Source organism: Poecilia mexicana, unplaced genomic scaffold (genome assembly GCF_051168715.1).
Source record: "Poecilia mexicana isolate PSO_F unplaced genomic scaffold, ASM5116871v1 scaffold_4, whole genome shotgun sequence".
NCBI classification, from domain to species: Eukaryota; Metazoa; Chordata; class Actinopteri; order Cyprinodontiformes; family Poeciliidae; genus Poecilia; species Poecilia mexicana.
This window is the reverse complement of record NW_028263373.1, coordinates 17,039,913-17,054,588: the sequence shown is the minus strand read 5'-3', so window position 1 is coordinate 17,054,588 and position 14,676 is coordinate 17,039,913. Positions and strand designations below refer to the sequence as shown.

Genomic DNA, 14,676 nt, shown 5'->3' with positions numbered 1-14,676 from the left:
TTTTCACTTAAGGTTTAACAAAGATCTCCCTGAAAGAAAACTGTTCGATGTTTTTGATTGTTTTAAGCTGGCTGCAAAATAATTCTCAGATTTACAGACAAAAGATACACCCGGCTAATGAAAATGGATGAATATTACACAATACTGGGTCCATGAGAGGTTTTAGGTTTTATCAATAATTATCAATTAACAAGAATCAAATTACATTACTTGGTGTATTTTATTATCTAATTCTAATTTGGTCCTGCTCTTAAAAACATTACACTTTTTTTATGTTTTTTGCAAATTTAAACATTTAAACTGTGTTTTAGAGAACGTCTGTTCACAGTGCATTTGACCAAACACCTTCTCACATTTTTAACTAGAGATGTTTAAAGACAGTCCTTTAAAAATCAGTGAAAGTTTACAGGAGATAGAAAGCTACAAAGTGGACGCCGATTTTATTGCCCCTGGCGTGTAACAGTTAACAAGCAACAGCATTCTCACAGTGCTCATCTGTTATTCATATGTCTGTCAATGTTTTTTTTGTTTGTTTTTTACCAAGAATACCCAATCCTGCCCGATTTAAAAAAAAATCAAAAAGTGGCTTAAGCAAACTGTTAATATAATAGGGCAACAACCCAACAATGTCTTCTGCATTTCTTTTCTTCTAAATAAAAGTCTAAGTATTAGACCCTCATAAGAGTCTAATAAAGTGAGGGCCACAAACATAAAGCACTAGATGTAAAGGTTTAGCTTTATATGGGAATAGATGGATGGATGGTCAATAATAATAGCATGCATGTATTTTTCCAGACGTTGTCAGATGTGACAGTAATTAGAATGGCTTTGCATGGCAGACTTCCTTTTTGCAAGAAACATTTATGAATCATAATATTACAACGCCCCTTGGTGCATCAAAATTACAAAGTTCTCTGTTGAAATATCAAATGAACTTGCAATCTACAAAGTACTGGTTGTTTTGTATCTTCGGTTTGCAAACTTTCATAGCGGAAAGACATGGTCCTCATTTTGAAATGATTACTTTAAGGACATAAAGTCTGCCTGTGTTTAACCACCCCAGGAAATGGGCACCACACCAGATTTCTGTAGAGACATGGAATGTTTATATCGCCCAACATGGAAAGAATTGCCTCAAACTTTTCCATAAATGAAACATTTTTTAAGCACATTCATCCGGGAAAGATTTTGCTCATATCCCCTCAAAGTTTTACAACATTTTATGATTTAGTCCGAGTTTTCTCTTTTTCCAATAAAACAAAACCTCAAATGCCAACAGTAAGCATGATTTAAAGGAAATACAAGCTTATAAATTAAAGGTATACAAGCATGCACTAACGTCCTTGTCTCTGCACACCTTTGCGTGAGACGTTTAGATAGAATCACCCAGTTTCCTGACTGATGACTCAACCAGCCACGACTGAAAAATGCAAACAAGCAAGTGAGTAGCACGTTTGGTTTTACCTGGAAGACGTGGATATGGAAATACCGACCCCGTTTTCAAATTTTGTGGGTGTTTGTGAGTTTGAAGCAATTTGTTTCTGTTTGTGTGTGGTAGAGCATTCTGGAGGGGTTGCTTTCACCCCAGCAGTTGATTTGTCTCATCTATTACTCTTTGAATCAGCGTTATTACATGGAATATATGTTTAAAACACACCACAGTTAAGACTTCAACCACAGCGATTTCTGACCAAGTTATAGCTGTGCCACACAGATGAAAGGAAAGCAAATGCAACCACACTGATACATATCAATGCACATGCAGCAGGTAATGATTTTAAGCTTTCAAAACCAGAGCTTTTGACACAAATAAAAGTAGCGAGCAGCCGAGGAAACTTTTGGGTTCCCTCTTCACTTTTTAACATGCATTTGCAGAAAGTGTGTTGCTTACGAACATGTTTCATCAAAGCATTCCTTTGTTTTTAATAGTAAAAATAGGTTTGCTCAAAGGCAGTTTAGCAAAGGGCAAACAGAAAGAAAAAAGTGCAGCGATGGATGGATGACATATACTTAACGATCTATTTTCTTTTTCCATAAATATCCAGATGTAGAAATAATTAAGATGCTTTTAAGGAACCCAGTTAATAGAAAAAACGCATAATATCCATTGAATACCCAGACATTAGCACTAATTAATGTGAATAAATGAACAAGCAGCTACTTATGCAACATAAAAAACAAACATATATCTCTCCTGAATAAATTTTTATTTATTCAAAGCTTGTTACTGGTGTTCGTCTGTGCCTCATTATATGTTCATCCATAAAGGAAACATAAAAGGGGCAGCAGAGCCATTTACTCAGATAAAACAGTGTTGATACTCTTTGATATGCGGCCTGCTTCAGTGGCTCCTCTGTGGAAAGCGTTAATGAACAAATGACACTCCAGAGCTCCCAATCTGATAAGAATAACGTAAGGCGGTACAGAGAAACCAAGTGCCTCAGAGGTCACAAAAAGTGTGAACTATTATTTAATTACTCTTGAAATAAGCATTTAACTTAAATAACAGTCTTATTTAAAATCAAATTTTAAATCCTATGAAATTTCAATTAACTAGAGTTGCTGCACGGCATGCATATATGAAAGGTCTATTTACACAGTGCCAGTGTAGGTCTGTCTGCGCACAAAAATTCACCTAACACCTCAGTTTAGTTCAGGTATTAGTGGTGCACCTAAAACTGACAGGTGAGTGTCACGACTTCCTCCTAACACCTTCCAAGTCAAATTTAGAACATCATGTCAGTCGACGGCGGTTTTGTCAGGCCTCAATTTACCCTGACATCTTGGCTTAATCTCCTCCTACTCACACTGGTGCAGAATCCATGCCTGACTCTGAATGAAAACATTTCATTATCCTGATCGTCTAACCAATGATACTCCTACAAGGAGAATAAAAAAAAAAAAATAAACCAGTGTTTTCTTAGTGACAGCAAGTGATTCTGCGTCTCACACAACAGCATATGAAGAAAGAATGACTCATGCGAAAAAATACTGCATGGTCTTATTTTATGGGCGTGTAATGATGCATCAAGCTCATGTGAGGAGATGTTAAGCAACATTTTTTTGTGAAAAACTAAGTCCCCAATCCTGCTACCACAAATATTTCTTCAACTCATATATTTTTCCTGTGCATCTGAAAGACTTCTGCAATCATAGCGCGAGTGATTCCAGTGAAATGTGCTGAAAAAGCTCCGCTTCGCTTGCAGGTGGCAGTGATATTGACGTTTGCTGCATCTAATTCAACAGAGGATCCTGATCACAGATAAAGCAGTGCTAGACTAAGAATTTACACAAGAGTTGTAGCCTGTGTTTTCTTTAGCAATGTTTACCCTTTCCTCTCAGGCATGATTTGTTTTAAAATTTGAAGTTACATGGTAAGAGAGACGCATATGGGATAACCCTTCATATGTCTATTCTTTGGGACACTGTGTGACTAAGTTGGAGGAGCAGGCACACCTTCTTCAGAGGCTATAGTCCTCCATCCCGTTGGCCTAGATAAATTCCTAGTCTCCGTCTTTTCTCTCCACACTGTTTCCTGTCAAATTACTGTTTAATAAGGGCCACTAGTGCCAAAAAAGGGGACATTTTTTCCACTTTTGTTCTGGATTCTATTACAGAATGCCAGAGTGGAAGTGTACAAAATGAACCTCCATCTAATATGTTTTATATTATCTCCACATAAATATGTCTCAGAGTTTCCCAAAAAATAAGAAAAAATAGAAACATAAAACGACTTTTAGGAAAAAAATATATTTTCATTTCTGGACCCAGAAATGGTGGCTTCAACTGTTTTCACAAGGCGGCCACAGGTTAAAACCAACTGAATAGTGCAATGAGAGACAAACAAAAAAATATGGATTATCAATATTACGTAAATAGAGGCCCAGCATTTCGTCCCATCCCCAATGCTTTCAGCACAGACCCTCTCATTTCAACAAAGGAAATAACCTAATATTCTTGTTTTTCAAGATGCGTAGGGAGTGGCATAAAAACAAGGGATAAACAAGAGATAAAAACAATTAGGTAATTATTCGGAGCTTTGGGTGTGGCTACCACGGCTTTCTCAAAAACAACTGAAAAGAAACACAAAGAAAAAAAAGTGGAGGAGGAACAGTAAAACGAAAATAAGAGACAAGTTAGAGAAAGAGGGTAAGACGGGACAAAAACCACAAAACGATTGACAGGTGAGTGAGGTAACAAAGGAGGGAGAGGAAGGGAGGAGAGAACACAGGAAAGAAAAGGAGGATGAAGAGCCTATACACAGTCTCTCGTATTCCCACTTTTCCTGCTCTCCTTTCCGTGCCACCGTGTTTCTGGCATGCTGACATGCATTTAGACCTTCAGAGACATCCACAGTGTCCTCTGTACGTTCATGTGTTTGCCTGCGGTGTGTGGATTCAACATGAAGCCTGTTGGGAAGTGTTTTTGCTCATTGCTTTACTGCAGTCCAGGGAGCCATTGTCTACATCACCGCTGTCCTTTCCCCAGTTCTTCCCAGCCATTCTCTCCTTTCCTCACTTTTCTCTTTTTCCATCCTCTCCAGTGTTACCTTGCTCCACTGCATCCATTCATAACAGCTCAATTGCTTTGGTAAAAGACTGTCTGGAAGAAAGAAGCACAGACTCCCGGGCCAAACTCGTACATGAGGCTGATCGCAGCAACTGTCCTAGGGGACTTCCGTATGAATTGCAGCGGAATCGTTTTATTGACGCTGAAAGCGGTGTTTGCATGTGTACGCGCACATTCACCTGTGCGCATGAATATTTGCTTGTATGGTTGGAAGCTGCCGATTAGTGGATCTCAGAAGTAAAAGGAAATATAAACATCCACTAAAATACACACTAATGCACAGTTTTTGTTTGAGAAGCTCTGCGGTGTTGCCTGGGCAGCTGCATTGTGCGTAAATAGCTACAACTGCTTTAATAGCAGGTTTCAGACTATTTTGTCAGCAATGGCTGACTCAACAATCAAAGCTTAAACAAGCTGTTACAATATACTCTCATAATGCAAAGGCACACACATTATACTTAATAGATACAAATAAAAAGTAGACATGTTATTAATACACATACACATGCGTGCACACGTACACACACGCACACACACACACACACACACACACGCAAACATGCAAATCCTACTAGTTCACAGGGGGTATAGCCTAGAAAGAGCTAGAAAAATCCATTGAACAAAAGCCGTGGGTTTTTCAATGCCTGAGCACCACAAGAAAAGGGGCTTAGCACACAGCTTTGCCACTTTGTTTCCACAGACACAGTCTCTCACAAACACATGGCTTTTAAATTTCTTTGACTCTCATGGTGTATTTGTGCCTCTGCATCGCTGGGCCATTGTTTCACTTAATACATCCTCTGCTAACACAGCCATCTGCCAACGTATCAGCTCACCTTGCAATGCACTTCCAGGGCAGTGTGTAATGATTGTGTTTAATCTAATAAAAGATGGTTACTTCCTGTTCAGCCCGGAACAGCTGCCCCTGTGACTGCAGCAAGGGGCAAAGCCCCAATGCGGTCCACATTTTCCACATGCCAGTGGCTTCCAATTACTTTAAAATAGTTTACAAAAAAATACTGTGGTGGTAGAAACCAACAGTCTTTGAGGTTTGCTTGTTTAATTTCTCTTTCTCCTTGGAAACTTGAACAGACATTATAAACAAAATATCACATCTGGGAGAATGGGACTAGCGATTAGCATAGATTGCAACTAAATACACTAAAAGCTATCTTTTGGCTCATTGAGCAAGAACTAATGATTTATGAAGACACTGCAGGTTAATTATCAAGGAAGTTTTCATCACCAATTATTTCACTTTACCTTTGCCTGTGTGAAAAACAAAAGTTTCAGAAATTTTAGTGGATGAGTAATTATGCTCCACCCTGTGATCAAATAAATATTGTCACAGCTCACTTTTTTGTGCTGTTTTTTTTTTTTCTAAAGAGGGAATAAGAGAAGAAAATGACTTGCAAAGCCCGGCTGGCTGGTGCCTCTTACATCAGCTCTTTATGCATACACAGGTATTGTGAGACTTTACCTGCTTTCCGTGCCATTGGCTTTTCAGACAAAAAAAAAAAACAAAAGGGACTGTGGGACAGTTAAAGTAAAGAATGCAGCCAACCAGGTCAGTGTCCGTGAAGGTACACACCCTTACTGTAACTATGTCAGAGTGCCTTCTTTTTTGTCTTTATATGTGGAAAAAAATTTGTTTCTAAGTAGAATAGCAGGACCTGATTTTAAGAAAGGAAGCATTGCACGCAAATGCAATGCAACAGGAAAAGAATTAATTATGTTATTCTATTTTTCCTCTGTTGTATTTGTTGCTACCTCTTGGTCAGGACTTCGTTGACAAAGAGGAAATTTTTTTTTTATGCTGGTAAAATAAAGGTTACCGTAAATAAAAATTTAAAAAAATACCAAGATGCACTTAACCATTTCATCCTTTCAAGACCAAACATCTACAAAGGGCGACTATGCATCATTATTCACATGGTTCTATTCTTTCTCTTTCCCAAATGCTTCCTTTCTTTCTTGTCAGTGTCTCTTTGTTCTTACTTTTATGACCGGCTCTCCCTTTTATACATATGGCTACTGCTCCCATTTATCTTGATCCCTTCCTTCTTCCTTGATGTGGGTTTCTTAGCTTTAAATATCTAGCCACCTTTTAAACTTTTAACTGGAGTACTTAATGTTTCTGCCCTGCAAAACCGCCATACTGCAGCTTCTTTTTGCATACGTTGGCAGCACAATCTTTTTTTTTTCTTTCTTTTTTTTTTCTTTACATGAGCAACATTTTATAGCCTATGATGATAAACAGCTGTATGGTAAGTTTTTACAAAAACAAAAAAAAGAGTTTTTTTTTTTGTTTTTTTTTTCTATTTATTTATTTTCCGGGCATTAAAACTCAGGTTAGTGGTGTGAAATAAGTGTTTATTTATTATTTGGAAACATTAATTTTTTAAAGTAAAAGGTGAGGGGGAGACACGATAATTACTTTGAGTTCTTTTTCCAACACTACCTATCTGCTAATGGCTTGCTGATATTAATCACGCTGATATGTTTTAGGTGGATGCTGTGTATCATGCTATCTTTACCTCTCCTCTTCTCCTTGTTGGGCATCTATTCTTAATCACTGTTGAGTTAATTAATCTTACACTTGGCTGCTGTAATGACTTGTTAGATGTTCTCTGTGCAAATGGACTTTGTTTCTTTGGTAACTAAAATCCCCTGTGAAGAACCAGTACGTAGAAAAGGGTAGAAAATGCAGAGAGTTTTTTGTAGTATTAATAAAAATGAACAACTAGCGTATGTTTGTATTTTATGTTTTCTGTAACATCTTCTCATCAGTGCAGTTCTAGTCTTTTCTGGAATACAACTTGGAATAAGGATGCAGAAATACTAAAATGCTAACAGCAATGGTACAACTGCAGGCAGCATTAATTTCAATATTAACAACATAAAGCTTTTTAACATTGTCTCTAAACAAAGTCAATGTTCTAAAGGTAGAAATTGTATTGCACGTGTTTAAAACAAATAATGTATTGTGACTTCTTTTAGGTCAGAAGTTGATAAGATTAAAAACAACAAAAACAAAAACAACAACCAAATAAAGAATGTCAATTTTGCTTTTCTTCTGCTCATTCCAAGCCTAGATAAAGAGTTGCAACTGTAACATAAAAAAAGAAGAATGGAGACCAGGAAGTTAATTTGTAATTCCAAACAATTAAATACACATGTCCAATTATTTGGTTTTAATGGCATTGTCATTTAGAGACTTGTAGCAACTTTGAGGACAGCCAGAAGCTGTTTACTAAGGAGCTGGAAACAGAGGGTATTAGTAAAGCAATGCTAATGCACCATTGACACCACTTTACCTTGTACTTCTCTGTTACACTGTTAACTTGTTCCTCTCAATCATATAACACAGCAAGCCAAATGTGGGGGAAAAGACATGAAACCAACCTATTGTTGTGGTTACATGCACAGAAACTGGCAGTGGGTATGCACAAAAAATTATATATCTACATTTTCATACACTGAAGTTTAAAAATATCTCAATTTTCAAATGCGTCAGGTTTTTTTTAACTAAAATTTCTGTTTGTGGACAAGAAGTGCTAATGCAGAATAAAATCATAGTTTTGAAAAATAACATGTGGGATTGGTTATTGGGCCATTTGGGAGTTGAAAGGATAGGTAATTATTTCTTTCTCATCTATTACCATGTCCATTTTACTAAATCCCCCAGATGATCACAGGCTTTTTGAATATTTCAACTTTAGAGAAACTCTTGTGCTTTATCTAGGTTTGGAATGAACAGAAATAAATAAGATATATTATTTCTTAATCCAATCCATGTTTATGTTTAAAAAGTTGCAAATAAATAACCAAACTGTTCGATTAAAAAGGAATGTAAATCACTAGCAAATTGGGGAATGAAGGCCAGACTATAACCAGACTATAACAGCCCTGACATCCTACAGTGTTTTTAGCCCAGCTCAGCATTATCTGGTCAATCTCATGGTCAGGGATTGCTGGGGTCCCAAACCTTATTACATATTAATGTATTTAACCTATGGAGAACCCCCTCAATAGATAGCCACAGCACAGAATCCTGGCTCTGGGCAATTAAAAGTAATTGACGGATGGACAGACAGAGATCCAAGGCTGCTGGGGTCCATATGGCAGGGGGCTTTTGGAGGCCCACTGCAATTACATAAAGACCTCTGTGCATTGGCATGACACACAGAGAGCCCCCGACAGCAACACAGGAGAGAGAAGGAATAAATCAGGCTGCAGTTAGTCTTTCTTGCAAAGGCTGATAAGGACACACATAGCATATACGCACTTACACATGTACAAGTGGCAGGGAGCTAAGTGCCAGAATGCAGAAAATTCACACACCGTGCATAAAATGGAACAGAGAGAGGACTTTTTTTTTTCCCTCTAACTGTAAAAACAACAAACGGAAACACATGTCACCTATAATTGTCAACGATCCTCACGACAAGGAAGTCCAACAATCCCAAGGCCAAAAGATTATTCATTTCCTCCTGTGTCATATAAATGCATCTTGATGCACCAGAGTAGATCTCAAAGGAAGACACTGGGTGTTTGTCAAAACAAGGAAGACAATGAGCAGAGTCTAAAATGAGTAAGGCTAAAACTTAATTGTTTGGGTGAATAATCTTTGATAATTTAGAGCAAAGATAGTCTTTTTTCAGTTTATAATTGTTCCTATCTTTTCATCCTCTTATTTCCTTTGAGGTATGAAGGAAAGATGTAGGCTACCACAGTTAATGTATTATTCACTCTTTATTGATGTGTAACTAAAACTAGCAGTTTAGAGGGAGTGGGGTGTCACCAGTTATCCACCACCTTCACTTTCACACACTAGCCACAGGGCAGCCAGGCATGCATTGATTAACATGCTGACAGAAAATGCACATTTATGCATGCAGATGTTTCCCTGGATCTAAGCCATAAACATCTGTCACACAGGTATCACTGAGTGTATTGAAAGACCTAAATTAGGCATATTCATTAAAATGTTAGAATAATACTCCACTACAATGACACCAAACATCAAAAGTATGTCCATGCTTTGGGGTGGGTAGGTGAAAATCCGTGTTATCAAAGCTTAAAAGAAAATAATACAGAATGAGCTAAATGTTTGTTTTCTTCTATAAGAGGAGACGGGAAACAGGAAGCACCAAAAATATTATTCGGCTGTCTCTTAGTGATAAGTACACAGACTTGCAGAACCACTTGTTGGTCGAAGTGAAACAGGCAGGGTAAGTAAAGCTCAGGGTGTGGATCAGCCTTGACCCAATTAGTCACTTGAACCAGCCTGGAATACAACTGAGTCCTTAGAGATTTTAGTCTGTGTATCTGACTCTGGACCGCTGTTTACCGGATTCCAAAACCACACCACACAAGGCCCCACTGAATAAAGACAGTCGCCCAAAATGGTGACTTTATTAGTGAATGAAATGAAAAAAAAAAATGCTTTTGAAGTATCTAGATTTGAGGTTGGCACAAGATACAGAATTATGCTACTGAAAAAGCTTTGCTTAAAGTAAGTGAATCAATAAAGTGAATAAAATCATGGCTATGTTAAAAAAAAAGCCCCTTTTCACTCCCATGACAAATACATTGTGTTTCTTTAAATATACTTTAGTATTCTATGGCTGTCATGGCTCAACACATCCAGGCTGCTCTGGTCTTAGCCTAATGAACAGGTGAAGAATTCCTCAGACAGATGGCAATGGATATAGATTTTTTTTAAAGTGTGGCCTCATTATCCCATGTGGGGGCACTTTATCCAGTACCACAGAAACACAACACCAGGCAGCGTGAGTTGTGTAACGTCAAGGTCAAATTGGGTGTTACACTTTGGTGGTGCACATTGACAAAATAGGGTCTAAAAATTGTCTGGAAGCAGAGCCATTAGTGAGAGACTAATTGGGGGTGGGGGGCAAGTGGTAGGGGTCGAAGCCAAGATTCATAAATAAGTAAGTGCAGGGGCAGCTTGGTCGCTTAATTAACAAAGCGTGAAAAAAGGGTGTGAATCCCATGAGACACCAGCCCAATCTGGTTTAAGGATGGGCAATAGGCAGCAATCCTGTCTGTCTTTGTGGGATTGATTGATAGCATGCTAAATTGAATTTCTAATCATCACCACCCTTTTAGTTTCCGGACCCTGGAGGATTTACAAAGGCCAGAAGTGTCAAAGGAGGCAGTGCTTTTGTATACCTGTTTCTAACACTGTTGCCATAAACACGCACACACACACGCACACACACCAAATCAACCTATGTTCGCCTGAGCATTCCCATCTGCCCAGGGGTTATCTGACTCCCGTATGTGTTCTCGCTTGCACTTTCATGTGTTTGTCGATTGTTTTCACACTCTAAGTCATTTGCCTCACCATTTTAAACCAAGACATCCCCTTGCAACTCACACTTAGACACCCTCTTCCACCTAGAGCAGCATCTTAAGTTACAGGCAACTGTGAACCATCTGCTTATTGTTTTTTTTCTTTTCAACCATTTCTTCAAAGCTAATCTTTCACATTGTCCAAGCTGACAGCTGGGGAACGCACTTTTTTTTTTCTTAATAAAAAGCCTAGGGCAACAATGACGTTAAAAGCGTACACCAAACCTGTCATGTAAGTGTTGGTCTTTGAACTTTCTTTTGTTTCCCTTTCCTGTATATTGAGTGCCATTTGGCTTTTGTGAGATGAAGAATACAGTTGCAGCCACTAGAATGTGTGGAACTGATATATATGTATCCCACAGCTTTGAGCTGCTACCTTTTCTCTCCAGGCACATAACAAGCAGAGGTATATTGACACTGAAGATCTAATTAAGTACTAGACAGTAACAATATCACCTGTCTCCTACCTGCTTACTGTCAGGATTGGGATTTTAGCATAGCTAAAGGTTGTGTAGATCAATCCAAACTGACAGACTATAAAGCCTTACCTTCAGAAAATGCTTATAGGATATCTTTTTAGTTTAATTCAATTACCCCAGATGTATCCCAGTGTTAAGCCCAAGAAAATCTATTACCATTTGAGTAAAAAGTAAACTGACATCCTATACAAGTAAAGTTATGGTGACCAAAGTCATTCTGATATGAGACGATGCTCAAACCTTCACATTTTTCAAAAGCTAAGGTAGTTTTGAACTATGTGGCAAAAAGGATGGCTTGCTCTTTTGCTCTTTTCACTTGTTCAATTAATATTTTTTTGCCTCATCTGCCTATCCCTTGTTATAGCTCACAGTGTATAACTGATAGACTGGTGACCTGTGAAAGGTGTATGCCGTCCTAGCCTGGTGCATCTCTGCAATGATTAAAGGGGCATAGAAAATGGATGGATGGCTGTAAAAGCCAAAAATTGGTTCAGTTTATATTGAATCAAAGCCTGTATGTATGATTTGTGAGCAGAGAGGTTGTGCAAGTTAAAGACTGTGGGTAGTAAAAGGCATTGGTAGAGAACAGTAGATCTTACATTTCAGGTCCAATTGTGTGGAAGGAAACTTTGTTTTCCAGGCCAAGAGTTGGGCCTCTGTGTTGGTAACACGCTGCATTGCAATTTCTTTCCTCAAACAGATCTCACAATCACAGCCTTCAAAATTATTTTTGACTTTATTTTTTTTTTTAGAATATCTACCCGTCCTTCATTCTTTCACCCATAAACTCCGTGGAAGGGTGGAGTACTATAGGCATCATAGCAAAGATAAAACACAGATGAAACTTTGCATCTTCTGATCAGATATTGATGCAATCTAGAGTTATGAGACATGTGACTTTAGCTAAAGAGTTAGGAAAACTTTAGAAGATGTCTTTTCTGATCTTTTCTGTTTGCACCGTTTCTTGCATACTGCCACATAACTTCAAAAAATGCCACGTTTCTGTGAAACCAAAGCAGACAGAAAATAAGGGGGTCTATGCACTGCCTAGATGTTTCAAACCCCTTCCTCTTCTCTCAATCCTCGCGCTTCCCTGCTGCTCTGGCAAGACAGGGAGGAAGATCGATTGGGTCTGACAGAAATAAAAAGAACAGAGCCAGCTGATTGATTCATTAGCTGAGCTGTGAATGACTGGTGATTTGCGCTCTGACCCCAACGAGAGGTTGCAAGGGTGAAGATTTTTAGAGGGTCTGAATAAATGTGTAATGTTTGGAGGTAATTTGTGCATACATTTGTGCGGTTGAGCAATTAAGCAACTGTCATTATTCGTTTGAGTTAGACGTGTGTTCGAGATGGAAATGAGAGGTCAGGAGGGACTCCCATCGAGTGTGAAAGGGGAAAGAGAAGCTGTTTATAGTCTGACTTGGCACAAATGGAGGGGGTAAATCAATATAGCCCAGCACTTTCATCTAGCTCAATGTGGTTCACATTATCTGAATAAAAAAAGGAGCTAACAAGGACCATGTTCAACAAATATAGAAATACACTGAGAAAACAACAAAATTATGAATTATGAGTGGTTTTCCAAAATAATTGCAAATGAGAAATTGTGGCATGCGTTTATCTGTACTCCTGAGTTAATACTTTAGAATCACCTTTTCCTACAATTGTAGCTTCTTGTCTTTTGAGGTATCTCTCTATCTGCTTTGCACACTGAAGGCACTTTTCCTCATTCTTCTTCACAATGTGCAATGGTTATATCTCAGTTGGTTAGCATGAAGATCATATTTGTACATTGGCTTTCAAGTCTTAGGTTGGATTGGATTTTTTGTAACTTATATGTATATATACATTTCCCTAAATCATTCCATTGTAGCTCTGGTTGTATGGTTGGGCTGTTACCTTCCTGAAAGGTGAACCTCCACTCCAGTCTCAAGTATCTTGCAGATCCTAACAGGCATTCTTTAGAAACTGCTCTGTGCTGATCTATTTTTCTAACAAATCTGGCCAGTTTTCTTGTTTCACTTGACCAAATTTGATCAAGTTCAAGGGGTGGAAATACTGCAACGCAATGGGAATCTTCTTAATCAGTAGTTGATAGACAGTTCTGATTTTGTAAAACTAATAGTAATGAATTAATCCGACCTCTATTTGCAACTAAAAACAGGGGGTTATCTCTTTCACACATACATCTTTAATTTTCATCTCAGTCTACTGGACAGGCGGTAGGACTCTCTAGATAAAAAGCAACATCTTTACAATTACTGCATTGCCCTTCTGAAATGCTAGCCTCCAAATGTGATGTTTAGGTGCTTAGACATCCTTTATATTGTCCTCTAAGCTGTACACATATTTAAGCCTTTAAAGTTACAATGTCACTTAGGCTTCACATCAACCCTGGCTGAGGTTAAATAAATGCTCTTCGCAGCGGGCAGCTTCTGAGGAAGGTTGTGGTGGAACCATGGGGATTATGTAAATATCTTCACAAAGGTTGCGTGTGATTGGTCCCGCTGCCACTGAAATGTGTTGGATTTGCCTGGGGTGAGCTGAGCAGAGGAGTGTGTTTAGGAAGTTCGGGGGAATCTGCTGAACTGTTGATAATGGAACATGGGTCTGGGTTAAACCTGTTGCTGTTACTGAGAAAAACCAGAAGAAAAATGATGAAAAATTTTACTGAATAGGAAAGAGTTCTTCTTCCCTGAAGGTCTTTTGAAGTGCACATGAAGTGCAGCTGTAAAGTGTTTTTGACACAGAGGATAAGAAGCATGGCGAGTGTATCAGCCTCCTTCTGCAAAAGCCAAACTCAACATGAACAGGACCGCTTTCACACAGTTCAACGCACAAAGAAAAAATATTGACCATTTGAGCAACTTTTTCTCTCAAACAGAAATTGCTGTTAATTTTCACAGACATTTAAGCCCATCATTTTAGCTGATACCAAAGCTCTTTATTTAAAAAAAAAAAAAAAGTAACAACCTTCACACACAAGCTGACTCAGGCTCTCCATTTAAAAATGCACAAAAGTTGCTTCTCTTTTCTTAAAAGGAATAAGGCCTGGAGCTAAGCCGGTTTCCTCAAAAATGTTGAGTTATTAACCACCCGGCTATGGTTCAATTCAACAAAAAAAAGACTACCTTTTCTGCATTCTATTTCCTTCATTTCTCTTTTTTTACATTTTACAAGACCAGAAGAGGCTGAAACCAGGTAATTCCCCTCAAGCCTCAGTGTTTTACAGTTGTGTCCACTCTCT

General features: G+C 38.3%; 1 protein-coding gene across 4 annotated transcripts in view; it reads right to left on the bottom strand.

Moving 5' to 3' along the window:
• ephb3b (eph receptor B3b) overlaps positions 1-14,676 on the bottom strand; it is a 65,789-nt gene that overhangs the window by 42,608 nt on the left and 8,505 nt on the right. The gene's annotated exons all lie outside the window — the stretch shown is intronic.